Source organism: Vulpes lagopus, chromosome 9 (assembly GCF_018345385.1).
Source record: "Vulpes lagopus strain Blue_001 chromosome 9, ASM1834538v1, whole genome shotgun sequence".
NCBI lineage: Eukaryota > Metazoa > Chordata > Mammalia > Carnivora > Canidae > Vulpes > Vulpes lagopus.
Genome location: NC_054832.1, coordinates 77,518,765 through 77,539,773, shown reverse-complemented (window position 1 = coordinate 77,539,773; position 21,009 = coordinate 77,518,765). Strand labels below are relative to the sequence as shown.

The following is a 21,009-nucleotide window of genomic DNA, read 5'->3' as shown; positions in this document are numbered from 1 at the left end:
GCCCTTTTTATTCTTCGATTGTGTCAGATGAGAAAATTAAGAATTCAGACTGCTGGTTTTTGCTGTGATATATAAAGAGTTTAAAGGTTATTACTCCCTTTCTCACAGACGAAAATGATGAAAAACAGTAAGTCAACAACTCTTCTTAGATGCATTAGAAAATTAGTCACAGAGAAAAATGACACCCCTGAAGACCAGAGAGACAAGCATAGGTAGGGAGTCACAGCTTCCTGGGAGCAGCAAACACCATTGGGCCCAGCAAATGGTAGGAGATGGTAAAGTGTAATTGACAATTTCTGGAAGTTCAGTGAGGGCTAGATTTAACTCCCATGAAATACTCCTGGGGATCCAGCCTTAAGGGGCAATGAACATTCAGGTGTCTTATCTCTAAGAGCCCCACCTGGTTCTCACAGTTATTATTACAGAAAAGTAAATACCCATCTGCTTCCTCCAGTACCAAGGGACAATCAATTATTTTGAAATACACCAAGAGCATTCTTTTTTTGTAATTAACAGATATTAACTCAAGAAAAACACTTTAGAGTACTGAAACAACCCGGGGAAAGGTAAATACTTGCCTCCAGACTTAAGTTTTCCTATCTCACCCAAGGGAAGGGAAGAAAGAATTGCTGAGAAACACTTATGAAGGTCACAGCCCAGACCACAGGACTGATACTTTTCAGAGGATCATGGACTATTTCCCTTTCTCTCACACCTTACCCCCATAACAGCCTCCAGTAAAAGAGCAGTGGAACACTCTCTTTAAAAGGAGTCTGTCTGGAAACTCAAAAATAACATGGGAGGTAAATACAAGGACACTAGAAGAAACTGAAACTTCAGGTAGACATAAAACCTTACACTAAAGTTCTTTTTTACCTACATATCGTGTCTGGTTTTGAACCAAAACTTTCGGGCATACTAAAAGACAAAAAACAAAATGCAAAACAAAGTTTGAACAGATAGACCAAATAAAAGAATGAGAATTAGATATGACAATGATTTTGGAATTATCAGACTGGGAGTTAAAATAAGTGTTGTACGCTAAGGTATCTAATGGGAAAGGATGGACAGCATGTAATATCAAAAGCATAGATAGAAACTATAATAAAGAATCAAAAATAAATGCTAGAAATGAAAAACATTGCAATGGAAATGAAGAATGTCTTTGATGGGATTATCAGTGGCTAAATAGACCCAAAGAATGAACCAATGAGCTTAAAGATATATCTTTGGGTATTTTCAAACTGAAAAATGAAAGTGAAAAAAGGCAGGGGCAGGGAAAAGAATAAAAGAAACAGAGTATCCCAGAACACTGGAACAATTTCAGAAGATATAACATACATGTAATGGAAATACCAGAAAAAGACACAGAGAAAGGGACAGAAGAAATGTTGGAAGTAAATAATTGAAAGTTTTCCAAAGTTAATGACAGACATAAACCACACATTCAAGAAGCTCAGAGAACATCAAAGAGAATAAATACTAAACAAAACAAAACTATATACCTAGGTCCATAACTATAAAAAAAAACAAAGACAAGTAAAAATCATGAAAGAAAACATAAGGAAAAACAAAATAAAACCAAAACAAATAGACAAAAACAAGTTTTTCAGAGAAAAGGAAAATTATATAGATCAGAAACTTGGATCTATAAAAAGAAAGGAAGAATACTAAAAAAGGAATAAATGTAAATGGGTAAAATAATTTGTTTTCCTTACACTTAATTGATCTAACAGATATCTATTCAAAATATTAATGGCAACTATATATTTGGTGATAATAGCTTATGGACTAGTGAAATGAATGACAATGCTATAAGAAATGAAAGGGAGGAACTGGGAATACCTGTTGTAAGTTACCTGTATTACCCATGAAAACACATAATGTATTCCAGAGTAGATTAGTTGTAAATGTATATTGTAAACATTATGGCAACCTCTGAAATAATTAAAAAATAAAATAGTTATGCTAAGTGATAAGATATGCAATTGTATAAAATGCTTAATTGAAACCAAAGAAATCAGAAAAATAGGAGAAGGCAAAGAGGAAACAAAGAACAACAAATAGAAAACAGTTACAAATGTAGATAAAATCCAATTATGTGAGCAATGACTTCAAATGCAAGATGCGGCAATTGAAAGGTAGAGCATCAAAGTGGGTAAAAAAAATCAAGAAAACCCAAGATATTTTGACAAAGTCTTAGAAAATAACCATACTCTTACCATACGATCCAGCAATAGTTCTCTTCCAATCTACCCAAATTAGCTGCAAACTTGCTTCCACACAAAAATATGTAGACAAATGTTTGTATCAGCTTTATTCATCATTTCAAAAAAACTGTGAGCAACCAAAATATCTTTCAAAAGAAAATGAGCAAACAAAATGTGGCACATTCACAAAATGGGATAGTATTCAGCGATAAAAAGACGTGCGCTGTCAGGCCAAAGAAATACTTGGAGGAACTTCTAATGTGTGTTGCTAAGTGAAAATTCAGTCTGTAATGGAAACATACCATATGATTCCAAATGTAGAAACTATACAGACATTACAAAGTTCTGTGATTTACAGGAGTTTGAGGAGAGGGAAGGAGGGATGAATAGGTGGAGCACAGGGGGTTTGTAGGGCAGTGAAACTATCCTGTATGACACGGCAGTGGTAAGTATATGACATACTGCATTTGTCACAACCCCTAGACTCATGCAACACAAAGAGTGAACCCTAACCTTGATATCAACCAAGGACTTTAGTTGATGATGTATTGATATAACATTGACTGTGACAAATAGGCCATACTAATACAGATTTAATAAGAGGAAATGCTGTGTATGATGAAGAGGGGGTATATTGACTCTCTCTGTACCTTGTCAAGTTTTCTGTCAACCTAGAGCCTATTATCTCTTCATCCCCTTCTCTATTTTGCCCATCTCCCTACTTACCTCTCCTCTAACAACCACCAGTGTGTTCTCTGTATTTAAGAGTGGTTGTATGGTTGTATTTGTTTGTTCATTTGTTTTGTTTTTTAGATTCCACATGTAAGAGAAATCATGTAGTATTTGTTTTTCTCTATCTGACTTATTTCCCTTAGCACAACACTTCCTAGGTCCATCTTTGTTGCCACGGATGGGATGTACATATATATACCATCATTTGCACACACCCTTCAGACATCTTCTTTCTTTATTCATCTACTGATGGACATTTGGGTTGCTTACGTGTCTGGCATATTGTATATAACATCGCAATAAACACAGAGCTGCATCTATCTTTTGGACTTAGTGTTTTCATTTTCTCTGGGTAAGTACCAGTAGTGGAATTACCAGATCATATAACATTTCTATTTTTAATTTTTTGAGGGACTTGCAGTTTTAAAATAAATGTTAAGGAGATGAAAATTACATCATAGGGAATATAATCAACAAAATTGTGATAAAGTTGTATGGTGGCAGATGATGACTATACTTAATCATGGTGAGGACTGCACAGAATTGTTAATCAATATGTTATAAACATAAAACTATTATGCCATTGCATGTTGATTATACTTCAATAATAAATGCTGAAAAAAGGTCTATTAGTTTAAAAAGAAGATTCTTAAATTAACTTACATGTCTGGTATGTGGCAGAGCCATGATTCTGGCCCAGTCCATCCTACTCAAATACTTTTATTTTTAAAAAAATTAACATGTCTTCTAGAATGACATTAAGCCACCTACTAAGGATGATGACTGCTTGGTTATTAGCACACAAGGAAAATACTAACAAGATACTTATTAGAAGTGTTATTTTTAAAAAAAAAAGTATTGTTCTTAATATATGATTGACTAACAAAGTAATTTTTAGCAGCATTTACCTGTGTTTTGCCATAATTTTTGAGTTGGGTATGTTTCACTCAAAGAACAAGAAGACACTGTTAGCCTTTTAGAATCTGTGATTCTATAATTAAAAGTATTTGTCCATGAAGGCCTTGAAACTATTTTATGTGAGGATCCCTGGATAGCTCAGTGGTTTAGCACCTGCCTTCGGCTCAGGGCGTGATCCCGAAGTCCCAGGATCAAGTCCCACATCAGGCTCCCTGCATGGAGCCTGCTTCTCCCTCTGCCTGTGTCTCTGCCTCTCTCTCTCTCTCTGTGTCTCTCATGAATAAATAAAAAAAATCTTTAAAAAAACCTATTTATGTGTTTCTGATAAATTTCTAGCATATGACTATAATCACACCATCTCTTTTGTCTTCGTTAACTAAGAACAGATTTTTTCTAAGAGTTTAGCCAGTGTTTGTGTTAGCATATCCCACTGGGCCTTTGATTACAGGCAGATTAAAAATAACATACTATGTAAGGCAGAGACATTATTTTCATCTTTGCAGTATCTCTAAAATGTAAAACACTCCCTGCTTCAAAATAAGGGCTTAAGTTGTTGAATGAGTTTGATTATAGAGTATCTTTCATTTTGATGTAGAAAAATTACTTGACTTGTTCACGAAAGAATGACATTTTACTCTTGAATTTGAGATTTAACCCTATTCCAACCTTTAAATGTGGGACAATTGTAGATGGAAGCAAAGAGTTATTTGAGTTTTTATTTCTGGAGTTTTTTTGTTGTTGTCTTCCTTTGTTTCTTGCTAAATAACAGTTGGGCCACTAAGTGCAGTGCAGCCTAGGTAAGAGGTGTAAGCCCAAGCTTCCTTGGAAAGATTGCTCGCTCTCTCGCTCTCTCTCTCTCTCTCTCTCATTCTTTCACTATATAACCAAGTACTCCACATGGCACATTGAGAAGTCATCAATACTATAAAAATAGGCAGCTAATGTGTTGGAGTTCAAACAAGAAGTAATTAAGAGTTGGAAGGACTGTCCCTAATGTACTTTTTCCCTCTGTTTCATAAGTGGGGCTTTTTCCCCTCCATCTGTATAAGCACACTTTAACTTAATGAATATTTGTTATTTTCATTTCTATGCAAATATTGGGACAATCTGACATATTATTTATTCAACAAACATTTGTATTAATTTATTCAATAGCGTTTATTAGAGTTATCTACTTTTTGCTACTGCTTTGAATACCGAATGCCAATAGATATAGAAAATGGAATTAGGTGAATATTGATATAAGAAACAAGACTCACAGCTGGGAATAATTTCTTCCCTTCTTCCAATCAAAATTTAAACAATTGGAAAGAAAACACGATAGTAAAACAACTTAATAATTGCATTCTGTTGCTCAGATTAATGGAATTTAACCTATTACTATAAAACTAATATTAGTATGGTTGGGCTCAAGCATTAGATTGGTACCACTTTGGAGATGACAATTGTCATTTTTGCCTAGTAATTGATACTGGAAGTCTGAACAACCATCTGCACGTGACAAAATCACCGTCCTTATAGAAATAATGAAAGGTGAAATGTAAATCCCCTGGGGTTTACATTAAAATTGTTATCTTTTCATTCATTCTTAGTTATGCTAAAAAACAGTCAAGTAATTGACCATTTTCCCCAAAATAATTTTTTCATGGCTGCCTTTTCCTGTATTCTCAAATTAAATGTACTATCCCAAGTATTGTGGTTTTCAATCTTGCTTCCTCTAAGATCTTGCAGTCTGGATGACCATAAAAATGGCATAATCACAATTTGTACAGTGGCAATTTTGTCATTACTTGCAGAATGGCAATAAATATATAACTTGTTTTTGTTCCAAAGAATAAGTAGGCAACTATAAGAGAGAGGTTTTTATCTTCTGCTCATTTTAGTTCTGTGTGAATAAAAGCTTCCAGAATAATACCATGTACCCTTTTAACATCACAGACTGCCACCTACTGGAAGATAAACTAAATATCTAAAGACACCTGTGAAAACACAATATTCATCTTGTTGAATACACACACACACACACACACACACACAAATTGAAGAGAAAAAAACATCGGTATGCTTTATGCAAACAATAATAGGTCTGCTTATTTCTAGATTATGTTTTAAAGACAAGAACTTTTCATAGCAAACCAGAAAGTGATTATACTCTACACATTAGAAAAAAAATAGTTCTTGACCTGCAAATCAATAGATAGGAAAAAAAGTTTTACTTAGGTAAACAAACCAGAAATACATTTAGAAAGAGGTGTTTCCCTCTAAAAATGCTATTAAACCCATTGATTCAATCTGCCAATGGCTCAGTTACATCATATTCTGGATTGCCTTAAATCTGTCACCTACATTCCCTAGGCAATATTGAAGCCAAATCAGTTGGGAGAAGAACCTAGGAAACCACATGATTATTAGTGAAGTAAAACAACTGTCCAAACAAGTTAAATAAGTCTAAATAAGTTAAAGTAAGTTAAAAGTAATCTTACTTGTCTTGACTATATATATATCTCGACCTTCTAGTAATTAATTATAGGATTCTTATAATGCATGTTATTGATGCAAAAATAAATGTATTTTTTCTCATTTGTCATTATTGACATGTTCTTAGAAAACTGGAAATGAAAGTTGAGATATTGTTAAACCAGGGCCTTGCACAAATGGGGGCTTTCTGTACAAATTAAACATAAAAAAATATGAGGCACTATGTGTATTTCACTATCCTTACTTCCTCCTAATTCTGAATAAAAGTGAATAAAAACTGGTAAAACTAGTAAGATCCACAGAGGCAACAAGAAGACCACATTTAAGTTCAACTAATGTTATCACCTCGCCCTTGGAATCTGAACCTATCCATCAGGGAAAGCCTGAAGGTCTGCCTCAAAAGGCAGCTCCAGGAAGTGCAGAAAATGCAGAGAAGCAAGTGAATGCTGCCCTGAGCTTTCTTCCAGTGGTGGAAATGGAAAATCATGGCTTGCTTGTGTGAGATCAATGCCAATCTCACGCGAGGAAAAGCTTGGTCTGATTCAGTTCTGCACAGTTCCCTGTCTTGAGTAATGAAACTAAAGTCTAAATTTAGCAAACAAACAAAACACCTGTGCTACAAACCTCTTCATGGTAAAACAAAATTTTACGTAATCCCTGGAAATATATTTCTATAGGACAAAATTCTTCTTGAGGACAGAGACTATGTTTAGATCTTTATACCTATAATGTCTAGCTCAGAGTCTAGTGCATATAAGTGCTTAGTAAATGTTTATTAAATCAGTGACCACTTTTGAGTCACAAGGCTTTTTGGTGAAAAAGTTTTCTTATTCTATAAACTGGGAATGGCTCCCCACTCCTATAAATAACCGAACAACAAAAAAATATTTTTACTCCAGACAAAAATCTGAAAAAACTGGGACAGGCATACTTGTTTGTCCTTTTCTAATTTTAAGACTGTATGTGAAAACAAAAGTAGGATTACCATAAAGATTTTCTCTGCCTGGAAGCTGAGTTTATCTAGTTGGCCATGGACATCATGATATGGTGCTCCTTGTAACTGTATGGTGGGGCAGTGATGGGTCTGGAATTATCAGTGAGCCTTCTCCAGTTGCATAGACCTGTCAGTTCCTTGAACACACTCAACTTACCTGCCTTTGGATCTCTGCAAATGCGTTTCCCTTTGCCTAAAGTCATTGTATCCCAGATTTTCTTAAATTCATTTACTTTCTGAAACTCACTCTCTGTACTTCTTTTCAAATATATTTAGAGACATTAGCATTAGCAATGTATATTTCTTTCTTATGGCATCACTCAAAAATATTTGAAAGATGCTAATAAGAATTCAAACTATCCATGTGTTTTTGCATTCTCTTAGGTTTAGGCAAAACTCTTCAGTCTGGTAGTTTTCATTTAGAAACATAATAGAATTCAAATTCATTTCTCAATGTATACATGATGTGTTTGTATTTTGGCCTAGTCCACATTATTGGAATAAAAAATAATACTGTTTCTAAGCACTTCACAATCTACAGGTGGATAATTTGCAATTTTTCTCTGTGTTTATGTGTGTGTGTGTGTCTTTTTAGATGTATTATATATGTATTTAATTAGAGAGAGAGAGAATATGAGTGGGAGGAGGGGCACAGAGAGAGGGTGAGATTCTCAAGCAGAACCTGATGAAGGGCTCAATCCCAGGACCCTGCGATCATGACCTGAGCCAAAATGAAGAGTCGGACACCTGACTGAGCCACCCAGGCACCTCTGTGTGTGTGTTTTAAAATAAAGCCAAAAACTACTGGAAGGTCATTTTATGGTGAGATTGAAACATAAAATTGTCATTTTTGTGGTGCTTAAAATTCTATCAACAGTTTCATATAGCTAACCTAATACTTATAAACAAAATTGGCTCTTAATTTTCAGTTAAGGATACATTTATATTCTTAACTTAAAAAAATTTCTGTTAAATGGCAGTGCATTAATAATTTTCATGTGATAGTGAGCCAGCTCTGTTGCCTAAATGACATATTTTCTGGTCCCTTCTAGGCCTGGTATTTATTAGTCTGTGACTGTGATAATTTGTAATAAACAAACATAATCAGTAAGAGAAAATATATGAATTTTTTATATATGTATGCATGCTGTCATTTAGACAAATAGTTTATATGAGAGATTCTAAGTAAAAAGTCTTTATTTTGCTTTACTTTTTAAAAAGAAAAAATGATCTTCCTTTTATCTGATATTCTAATTTCCCAATCTATACAATCTCTATAGACTATGTTTAAGACATGCTTTCCATAAAATATGTTACTTTAATCTCTGGTATTTTCTCTTTTCATATTTGCAATTAAACTCTCTACATTATATTTTCTAAAGGACTATTAATGTCTTAATGCCTCTGAACAAATACTTTCCAATATATCATATCTTATGATTTCGTTACAAACGTTTATAATAAGGAATAGACAAGCAGAACTCATCCTCCCAGATTAAATACAAGAATGAAGGTAGAGAAGCTTATTAAAATGCTCAGCGTGGATGGAAGTGTGAAAACAGAGAATAGGATCATGTCCACATATTCAAACAGGGTTTACAGGCTCTGTAAATGCTCAGTGCTCACAGAGCATTGAGGAGCCCTGGTATTGTGGAGTTGGAAAAGGACTGACATGTTATCTGGTCTCATTCATCTTTCCCAGAGCTGAAGCAAGTTAATTCCAGACAAGTCAAACAATCTTTCTGGAGCTCTTGGACACATCCATCAGTATACGAGCTCTACATTATTAAGTCAAAGTTCTTTTTTAGGGAAAACTGGGATTTTATTTGTAGGAAACAAAATTGAAACCAAAACCAGAAAGCAAAGAAACATAAAAATCAAACATAATTTTGTCACTGAAAATTTCCCTGTCTTGCTGTTGAACCGACACTAATTTTTAATGGGTTTATTTCAGTCAGTCCAGACTGCACTCAGTTAAACCTGAACAAGCTTCACTTCCCAGTGAGTAAAGATTTTTCAAACGTACAATAATAGCAAGTAGGAAAAATAGGAATGCCATCAGCATTTATTAAATAGATTACATGGCATTAATTAGAAAATTGTTAAAAGTCAACTACTAAATGGATAACCTTTGTATCATTACCATGATTTGCAAGTCAAAGTCTTTACTTGAGGTTGTGAAGAAACCTCTTAAGCCTAGGATAATAATGTGAAATATTTCTATAAGAACCATCAATGTGTCATGAATATTACAATGATTGAAAGCAATTAACAATGGATTTGCTTTGCAAAAATATTTTTAAAAATATTTTATTTATTTATTCATGAGAGAGACACAGAAATATAGGCAGAGGGAGAAGCTGGCTCCCTGCAGGGAGCCTGATGTTGGACTTGATCCCAGGACCCCAGGATCACGACCTGAGCCAAAAGCAGACGTTTAACCACTGAGCTACCCAGGTGCCCCTACAAAAACATTTTAGAGGATTGCAAAGTACAAACAAAATAAAGTCAAGCAAATTATTTTTAATTGATCAGATTGGATTGCATTTGATTGTAAATGAATAAATGTAAATAGCAAATAGTAAAAACAGATCAGATCTAGAACTAATTTCTTTTGTTGTATTTTATCTGTATTTGTATAAAATGACTTTAATCATTTTTATTATGACTCTTGTATGACCACCATATCCACTTAACATAGTGAGGTTATCAGATAATGAAAACCAAGACAATGTTCCTACTGATCTTTGAAACAAAAAATAATAATGACATATAAGAGGTGCACGTTTTTCATCAGATTATGTTCTAGGCCTAATAGAGTTGAACCCTGGGTCTTAATATTCTCACAATAAAGATGAATATGGATGCTTCTCAGGCCCAGTAGACTCAGAAAGAAGACATAAATCTATAGAAGGAGAGATCAGGATGGCCCTGAGAAGATGCTTACGTCATCCTGCAGCTGGTTCTTCTCCCTGACAGAACACTGTTATCGCCAGTGAGTCTTCCAAAAGACCATACATAAACTACAAGGTCAAACATTCTGCTTTCTGTTTGAGAAGCTTTACATTTGGAGTTTACTATTTATTAATCTATTGGTTGATTGCATTTTACTTAGAATTTATTATGCTTTTTCTGTGAATCTTTATATGCGATCATTTTTGAAGAACAAAAAAAACGCAGTGTTCCAGTTTAGTATGACTCATTACGAAAAGTACACGTAGGGGATCCCTGGGTGGCTCAGCGGTTTGGCGCCTGCCTTTGGCCCAGGGCCCAATCCTGGGGTCCCAGAATCGAGTCCCATGTCGGGCTCCCTGCATGGAGCCTGCTTCTCCCTCTGCCTGTGTCTCTGCCTCTCTCTCACTCTCTCTGTGTCTATCATGAATAAATAAATAAAATCTTAAAAAGAAAAAGAAAAGTACACATAGACTAGTGGGTTAAAACAACACACTTGGCTCGTGCTGTATTAGCCAGGGCATGTTGAAGTCTGGCCTCTGTGCTTATCTAAAGGCTCATTTACTCATTAGTACAATATACCAGTATGGCCTGTCTATGGGGCCCGAGCATCCTCACAACATTGTGAATATATTCCAAGGGTAAGTGGCCTGACAGAAGCCATAGAGACTGAGAGAAAGAGAGAGGGGAAGAACAAGGATGAAGCCACAGTGCAGTTATAATGTAGTCTTGGAAAGCATGCAGTGTTACCTCTGCCTCATTCTGTTCCTTGAAGCCGTCCCTACACTGTCACCCAGTGTCAAGGGCAGTGGAAATGGACTCCACCTTTTTTGATGGATGGTGGCAGGGTTCTAGAGGAGCACATGGGAACAGAAACACTGCTGGGATCATTCTAGATGATACCACATTCTGCCCTTTGGCCACCACAATTCCAAACGTTTTTCACATACAAAATACACTCTATTCTTCCCAAAACTCTGAAAAAGTTTCATCTCATTATTGCTCCATGATAAGTTTTAAACATCCAGCTCAGACCTAGGTGCCTATAAAGCTCCCCATGTTTGATTTCTTGGGTATAGCACCTCTGGTTCTAAAGAAGGTTGCTTTGTATTGTTGCTTTGAATTGTACCCAACCCATATTCATATGTTGAAGCCCTACCTCCCAGTACTTCAGACTATGACTGTATTTGCAGATAGGTTTTTAAGAGGTGATTTGTTGTTTAATCACCCAGTCTGTGGAATTTTATTATGGTAGTCCTAGTAAACTAATATAATTTTGCATCAAGGAGACACGTTATCTTCTCCTCATCCACAACCATTATACTTTGGTGGAACAGGAATAGACTGGGCATGAACCTCCTCCTGTTCAAGCAGGGGGATATTAGAGACCTACAGCTATCATTGCTCATAGCAATTCTGAAGGCCAGCAGGGCAAACATTGCCAGTTCCTTAATTAGGGCTCAGTATCAGTGCCTGGGTATGAACCACTTGGCTCTTGACTTTGCCCTTTGGGATGTTGACTCTTTTCTGTGATCTTGTTTCTTAATTCTGACCTCTTGGCTCTGCCCTGTGGGGTCCCAGTTCTGCCTTTTGGAATCTTGGGTTTGCCCTCTAAATCATACTGCCAGTGTATCATACCTGGGAAGTTAAAATATATATTGGTTTACAGGAAATTAAGTTTATTTTAATATATACCCAATATTCACATGTATATTCAATATATATGTTTAACTAGAAATTGCTAGGAGATATTCATTTACAATTTATGCTTACTTATTATATAATTGACTTATCAAGTTCAGAAAAAAGTCAAAGGATGTTATTCTTTCAATTTTTAAGATATTTCATATAAGATTGTTTTCTTGGATTTCAGTGTTACATTATGGTACCCTTTTCTCTATCTGTCCATATATATGTGTGTGTATTGTGTGTGTGTGTGTGTGTGTGTGTGTGTGTATATATATATGTAATATCTATATATATAAAACTTCTTAAATTTTTAATTTTTTTTTTAGAGAGAGAGAGCACATGCATGTGAGTGGGGAAAGGGCAGAAGAAGGGAGAGAATCATAAGCAGGAATGGAATTCTATGTTATTTCCAGAAGACCTATGATGTATTAAACAGATATCTGTGATGTATTAACCACAGACAAGTAGGCATTTCCTTCTAACTAACATCAATAAATGACATTAGACATAGTTGTTCTGTATTGGTACTTGTTAGACTTTGACCTAGAATTCATTGATTCTGAGCAAGTGCTCAGAATATCAATGGATTCTAGGTCGAAGTCATTTATTGAAGTTAGAATTCCATTTTGCTACTCATCTTGTCAAATAATATAATAATAAAGCACAATTAAATTAAAATTGAATATTTAACATACTACCAGTAAAGTCAACTAAATCCAGTTAATGAAATTAAACCCAATTATATTTGGTAAAGTAAGAGAGTTAAACTATGGCAAAGATGATTAAAATTAACTGAATGGAAAAAGATACCAAATAAATGCAGATAAAATGAAAGAGGTGTTAAAAATATCAACTAAGAAAGTATATCTGAATAAAACACAGTATGAAAATAAATTTTAGGGTTGCCTAAGTGGCTCAGTCAGAAGAGACTCCAACTCTCAATTTTGGCCCAGGCCATGTTCTGAGGGTCATGGAATCAAGCCCTCTATTGGGCTCCGTGCTGGGCATGGATCCTGCTTATGATCCCATATCATAATGGAAACATATACAAAATTGAAAATATACTAAACTGTGAGCTCCTTGAGGGTAAGGACCATACATTGTTCATCTGTGTATCCCTTGAACCATTCTAGTGCTTAGTCCATAACTAATTGAACAAATATGCCTTCCTTCCTTCATTCATTAGAAGAAAGTAGGAAGTTATAGGTCCCTGAAAGAGTTTTCAATTGAATTGCATGGATAAGATATCCAGGCATAAATAGCCATGTATACACCCATACTTTAAAACGGATTGTGGATTTCCCAGTGAGCCTGTAAAAACTCTAGCATCATGGGACATGGAAATATAAGTTAGAGAATATTTGCTTTCACTTTCCAAGAAACTCTCTTACATATCACAAGGATCAGATCTGTAGCCAGCTGTTTCTCTATTTATGGGCTTCATTGCTCTGATGCAACAGGACCCAAAAGATAACTGGATACATCCTGTGACAGGCACTTAGATTTGCTGCCAAGGTGGCAGGGTGGCTGAAGACTTATCTTTCTAGGTATTCACATGTTAAAGAGAAGTAAGGTCAGTAAACTAGAAGATTATCTCTCTAGGTCTTAGAAGCCAGAGACAGAGGAGTTTCTCTGGCCTTTGGAACGTATATATATACTCCACATGTTAGAGCAAACTCCAGAGTCCTTCCCATCCACTCTCACCGGATCAAAGCGTCCCCTCTCATTCTTTCTCCTTTAGGGGAGATGGAATGATGCTTTCTCCTGTGTAGAATAGAATGGAGAAAGTCCATGTTCTTCATCACTTGCATATGAGTGTCCAGCTACTAATGTAGGACATTTGGCTTGGTTTTTGTTATGCTGCCCTAAGGGTATAAAGTCTGAGGCAAGGAGAAACAATGCACTTAATATTTATTATAAGGCAATTAACCAGAAACCTGTCAGATTCAGAATACCGTGTGTGCTCATCCAGAATAAAACTAATGAAGATGAGTGCCCCACAAGTCTATAATAAATGTGGCAAATATAAATTGCACCCTATGGAATTAAGATAAACAGCTCTTACACTGATTTTCTTCTTCCTCAAAGGAGGGAAAATAAAGGCAAAAGGCAATCTTTCTATACTTCCATCATCATGTCTACCTTGTGGGCATCTGGTATAGATTAAGTTTTGCCTTTTAATAATATTGCTAGGCTAGGACTTTGTAGGAAGCCTCTCAGTACACTTCCTATACATGTATATTATTACAACTATCACCCCTGAGGATTTAAACCTAATTTCATTCTTTAGTATGTATTGCTTAACTATTATAGGTATGACATCAAAAGAGATATTACATAGTATATGATAACTTGAAAGAGTCCCCACATAGAGGTTTTAATGCTTCTAACCTGTGTAGTTATTTAAAAGGTGATGAATTAAGCTTTTAACAACAAAGAAAGTTTATAGTAAAATGTTGAATGTGTGGTAAAGCCTGTAAATTGGCAGTATTTTCTGTTCTTTTAAGGGTCAAGTGCAGAATGAACATCTATTTTTAACTGCATTTAGCCATTGAGGTATGTTTGTATGTGTGCACATCTACAGTGTGTTCTTTCGTATCATTTATTGACAATGCACTAAGGCCCGAAACTGTCCTTTTCTTTCACACAAGGTAAACTTTAGCCACAAAATCCATGTTCAGTATGATAACAGAAGTGATGCTTTCAGTAGAAATGTGAATGAGTGAAGAATTGTTACATCAAAGTGAAAAGAAATATCTGAGAATGCAAGGATGAAAGACTTCAGTCATGAATCACATGCTCCTAGTGTTTAGTATTTTAACTGGTCCCGAAGAAAACCCTTGGCACTTTAGAAGAACTGATTGGTACCGTGTATCTGATGCTCAGAGAGAGGACATAGAAGTCCTCAGCAGGGAGTGGGCCCATCTAGGAAGGACAGACTATGAGTGAAAAATGCCCTCAATGATTGCCAAGGCAGGATTTTCCATTTCAGGGAACTCTGTCCCCTCTTGTCCTTATCCAGAAAGCTCCATTTGTCTGTTTTCACTGCATTCCTGCTGATACAAACCACCTTTATGGGTTTTTATTAAAGAAAGCTGTGACTTTTCCCCTTAAAAGTTATAGAGAGTTCTTTAAACAGCGTAAGCAGGAGCAAACAGTCACAGACCTGCCATTTTATTAAAAGGAACTATTGACTCTGCAAACTGAAACATGGCCAAGCTTCCTTTAAATTAGATTCTATCAAAAAGCTTGGCAACATTGTCATACCTGGCCTGGAATACTCTGTGTACTGGAATATTCTGAATAATACTGGAATACTTCATATAATATTAATAATAATTCCTTTCCTATTTTGTTTATGATACACGTTTTAAAGATTTTATTTGTTTATTTATTTGACAGAGAGAGGGCAGGGGAGGAGAGGAGGGAAAGGGTCAAGCAGACACTATATTGTGTGCGGAGCTGGACTCAGGGCTCGATCCCACAACCCTGATGTGACCTGAGCCAAAACCAAGGGTCGAATGCTCAAATGACTGAGTCACTCAGGCTCTCTGTTTATGATACTTCTTATGGTCAAGAATCATATTTTCTTTGTATTGTGTCACTGCTGAATCTTGCATGCGGTGGTTAAAAATGAATTAGTGGTAGTTATATGTTTCATCTTGTCCTGGTAACCTGTAAACAGATTTTGCAAACTCAGGGTTGACCTAATCATATCTTCTGGGTTTTTTTAGGATTTTACTTATTTATTCATGAGGGACACAGAGAGAGAGAGAGGCACAGACACAGGGAAAAACAGGCTCCATGCAGAGAGTCCAACACAGGACTCGATCCCAGGTCTCCAGGATCACACCCTAGGCTGAAAGCAGAACTAAACCACTGAGCCACTTGGGCTGCCCCATATTTTCTGTTATATTATTTTTCTATTGTTGTATAAAAGATTCCCAGAAATTTAGTGGCTTAAAACAGCATTTATTACCACACTTTCCATGCATCAGGAGACCAAGCATGGCTTAGCTGGATCCCTGGTTCAGGATCTTGCAAAGCCACAATCAAGGTGTCACACATCCTTTCTGGATCTTGGGGCTTCTTCCCAACTTACGTGGCTGTTGGCAGAATTTAGCTCCTCGCAGTTGGAGCACTGAAATCCCCATTCTCTTTCTGGCTAGACTGAAACAATTACATGTGACATCAGCACACAGAAGTGTGTGCCTAGTGGGTAAAATTGGACTACAAGTTGGATGTTATTAAGCCTCTTGAAAGTGGAAGGATATACGGAAACGTAATTAGATCTAATGCTCACGTATCTTTTAATAAAAGAAAGCCTGCCATTCTTGAGAAGTATACGTTATTTTCAACAGGGAGCCTGGAAGTCTGAAAGTCATGGAAGAAATTAAAATGCGAGGCTGTTGATTTTCAACACCCTCACTATTTCCCTGAAATCATGCTGCCTTACAGAGAATTTTAGTTCAAATATTTCATTTTGCAAATGAAGAAACAGAAAACTAAAAGCTTTGAGAGTTGAGGAGTTTAGATCTCATTTTTAAGTATCATTTTTCTTATTAATTAGATTACCAATTTTAATCAAAATAATATGCTTACATTGCTAATTTATGATGTATGATGATTAGGTGTTATCAAGTGAGGGAAGAGAATTGAGGTTATTTATATTGCCTCCTCATGCTGCACCCTCTGCATCACCTCTGTCCAATCTGAGAACTCTTATTTTGGATTCTCTGGTAGCCTTCGATATGCTTCTTTATATACTCCCTTTCGTTATATCCTCACTTGCTTTATGTGAGAAAGGATGCATGAAAGATAAAATGTGTAAGTCCTTTAAGATCCAAAAATGTTTTTGTTCTGTCTTAGTTGAAGGATACTTTGCACACATTTTGCCCCAGAGCTTACTCCATTGTCTTCTAGCATCATTGCGGCTGCTGAGCAACCTGACCCCCCCACCCCAAATGTTTCACCTTCACTTGAAGAATCAATTGACCTCAATCGGTGGGATTCCTATACTGTATGAATGAAGAGGTTTTATTTTAAGACAAGAGTATCTTCATTTTTAGCCTTACTTATCATGAGAATAAATTTAATCTGGTCTTTGAAAAAGCTTCTGATTATCTGTCTGGAGTTAATCACAGCTTTTAGGCTACTTGATTTCAGGGTTCAGGTGTAACTGCTGGTTCTGAACTCAGAGAGTTGTCCAGCCCCAGAGGAATAGTCCACCCACAGCATTTCATGCAATTTTATCATATTTTATTTTAAGCTATAGTTCCACTACTGTCAAAATTCTTCCACCTCTATTTTTTCTGTCTTTTAGTGTTTTTAGAATCGTCCTTGCCATGCTAATTCTTTATCTTTGTGCTGTCCTCATTGGAGAGGCTTAGTTTTCCCACGCTTGCCTGTGAGGGTATGTCTGAGGGGTTGAAAGTCAAATACCCGCTCATTCGCCACGCTGAAGGCACTACCTACAGTCTTTTTAAGCCAAACTACTGGATTCATCTTCCTAGGGAAGGTGTGAAATCAGCCCAAAGAAGCACAGCAGGCTTCTGTCAGCCTGGGTTTCTGTCTTCCCTCCTGAATCTCAAATAAAGAAGCAGAGATCTGAGTGCTGCTGTAGACAGAACCAGGGATTTATAGTCCAAAAGAAATGTATAATTTTACCATAAAAATAACTGCAGTGTTACATTGGGCAAATGTTCTGTACTCGTCGTGTCTGTTTCTTTATCTTCATAAGTAGAAATAACTCTTATGAGAACTCATTAGGATGGTGTTTGTGCAGTGCCAGGCCCTACTGGTCCCCAGCCACCCAACACTTCCGCACAACTTAGGGTCCCCTATGAGCCAGCCCCCGCTCTGCCTTTCCTGTCTTAGTGAATCGTTGTGCTTGTGTCATCTTCAGAATCACCCTGCGAGGCCTGTGGCATGTGCACTTTCTCATCTCCGGACAGCCTTGCCTCCAGATGCGGCTTGAGAAGCTGCTCTGCCTATGAGATTTGGTTTCGCCTTCTCATTTGGATTGCTCATGTCCACTACCGCATCAGCCATACTCTGCGTCCAGGCTGTTACCTGCTCCCCTTGGCAAGCAGGGTACAGGGCTCTGTAAACGTGTCCCCATCACAGCATGGCTCACACCGCTGGATAATTGTTTTTCTTTCTTTGGTCTCCTTAGTCAACAGTGTCAGAGGCCAGGGATTTAGTCCTCTACGATTCTGTATTCCTGTGTCTGTTGTTATCCAGGCAGGCAGAAATCAATCCATAAGTGCTAAGTTAAATTGAATTGAAATGAAAGACTAAGTATACATACTGTTTCTTAGACATGCTTTATTACTGCTTTGAAGTGATGTGAATTCTCAGAGCATCAGACACTTTCATGTTCTAGGGGAAGCTCAAAATTACATCCCAAAATCAATATGAATGCTCCTGGCATTAGGGAATTATCACTATGCCTCCGAACACCAAGTTGAATAGATTTTATGTTATAATAACATCATTTTCTGTGGAATAAGACTGGGCCTAAGAAGAAATTCACTATCCTTGAAGTCGAGGCAGGTTTAATGCCGTCATCTCTTGATTATTCTTGTCAGTACACTCATATTTTTTTAAATAATAAATTTATTTTATTGGTGTTCAATTTGCCAACATACAGAATAACACCCAGTGCTCATCCCGTCAAGTGCCCCCCTCAGTGCCCGTCACCCATTCACCCCCACCCCCCGCCCTCCTCCCCTTCCACCACCCCTAGTTCGTTTCCCAGAGTTAGGAGTCTTCATGTTCTGTCTCCCTTCCTGATATTTCCCAACATTTCTTCTCCCTTCCCTTCTATTCCCTTTCACTATTATCTATATTCCCCAAATGAATGAGTCCATATAATGTTGGTCCTTCTCCGATTGACTTACTTCACTCAGCATAATACCCTCCAGGTCCATCCACGTCAAGCAAATGGTGGGTATTTGTCGTTTCTAATGGCTGAGGAATATTCCATTGTATACACAGACCACATCTTCTTTATCCATCATCTTTCGATGGACACTGAGGCTCCTTCCACAGTTTGGCTATTTTGGACATTGCTGATAGAAACATCGGGGTGCAGGTGTCCTGGTGTTTCACTGCATCTGTATCTTTGGGGTAAATCCACAGCAGGGCAATTGCTGGGTCGTAGGGCAGCTCTATTTTTAACTCTGAGGAACCTCCACACAGTTTTCCAAGTGGCTGCACCAGTTCACATTCCCACCAACAGTGCAAGAGGGTTCCCTTTTCTCCTCATCCTCTCCAACATTTGTGGTTTCCTGCCTTGTTAATTTTCCCCATTCTCATTGGGGTGAGGTGGGATCTCATTGTGGTTTTGATTTGTATTTCCCTGATGGCAAGTGATGCGGAGCATTTTCTCATGTGCGTGTTGGCCATGTCCATGTCTTCCTCTGTGAGATTTCTGTCCATGTCTTTTGCCCATTTCATGATTGGATTGTTTGTTTCTTTGGTGTTGAGTTTAATAAGCTCTTTATAGATCTTGGAAACTAGCCCTTTATCTGATACGTCATTTGCAAATCTCTTCTCCCATCTGTAGGTTGTCTTTTAGTTTTGTTGACTGTATCCTTTGCTGTGCAAAAGCTTCTTATCTTGATGAAGTCCCAACAGTTCATTTTTCCTTTTGTCTCTTTTGCCTTCATGGATGTATCTTGCAAGAAGTTGCTGTGGCCGAGTTCAAAAAGGGTGTTGCCTGTGTTCTCCTCTAGGATTTGGATGGAATCTTGTCTCACATTTAGATCTCTCATCCATTTTGAGTTTATCTTTGTGTCTGGTGAAAGAGAGTGGTCTAGTTTCATTCTTCTGCATGTGGATGTCCAATTGTCCCAGCACCATCTATTGAAGAGACTGTCTTTCTTCCAGTGGATAGTCTTTCCTCCTTTATCGAATATTAGTTGACCATAGAGTTGAGGATCCACTTCTGGATTCTCTATTCTGTTCCATTGATCTATGTGTCTGTTTTTGTGCCAGTACCACACTGTCTTGATGACCACAGCTTTGTAGTACAACCTGAAATCTGGCATTGTGATGCCCCCAGCTATGGTTTTCTTTTTTAAATTCCCGTGGCTATTCGGGGTCTTTTCTGATTCCACACAAATCTTAAGACCATTTGTTCTAACTCTCTGAAGAAAGTCCATGGTATTTTGATAGGGATTGCATTAAACGTGTAAATTGCCCTGGGTAACATTGACATTTTCACAATATTAATTCTGCCAATCCATGAGCAGGGAATATTTTTCCATCTCTTTGTGTCTTCCTCAATTTCTTTCAGAAGTGTTCTACAGTTTTTAGGGTATGGATCCTTGACCTCTTTGGTTAGGTTTATTCCTAGGTATCTTATGCTTTTGGGTGCAATTGTAAATGGGATTGACTCCTTAATTTCTCTTTCTTCAGTCTCATTGTTAGTGTATAGAAATGCCACTGACTTCTGGGCATTGATTTTATATCCTGCCACGCTACCAAATTGCTGTATGAGCTCTAGGCTTTTTGCTGTCTGATTGCTGAGGCGAGGACTTCCAGAACTATGTTGAATAGCAGTGGTGAGAGTGGACATCCCTGTCTTGTTCCTGATCTTAGGGGAAAGGCTCCCAGTGCTTCCCCACTGAGAATGATATTTGCTGTGGGTTTTTCGTAAATGGCTTTTAAGATGTCGAGGAAAGTTCCCTCTATCCCAACACTCTGAAGGGTTTTGATCAGGAATGGATGCTGTATTTTGTCAAATGCTTTCTCTGCATCTAATGAGAGGATCATATGGTTGTTGGTTTTTCTCTTGCTGATATGATGAATCACATTGATTGTTTTAAATTGAATTTAAAAAGTATGGATAGTTCTGGAGACCTTTGCACAGGCCCCAGTTCACAATTCAAGATTTCTGAATAGTTTTGCAATGATTTTGGCTCTAGAAAACATTGACCTAATAATAATGCTTTTAACTTTCATAGCTTCATTCTTTTAAGAAATTCCTCTACGATTGTTGGGATAATTTGAATCACTATAAATTGCCAA

General features: G+C 37.0%; 1 protein-coding gene across 4 annotated transcripts in view; it reads left to right on the top strand.

Moving 5' to 3' along the window:
- SNTG1 (syntrophin gamma 1) overlaps nt 1-21,009 on the top strand; it is a 791,929-nt gene that overhangs the window by 416,997 nt on the left and 353,923 nt on the right. The window lies entirely within an intron of this gene.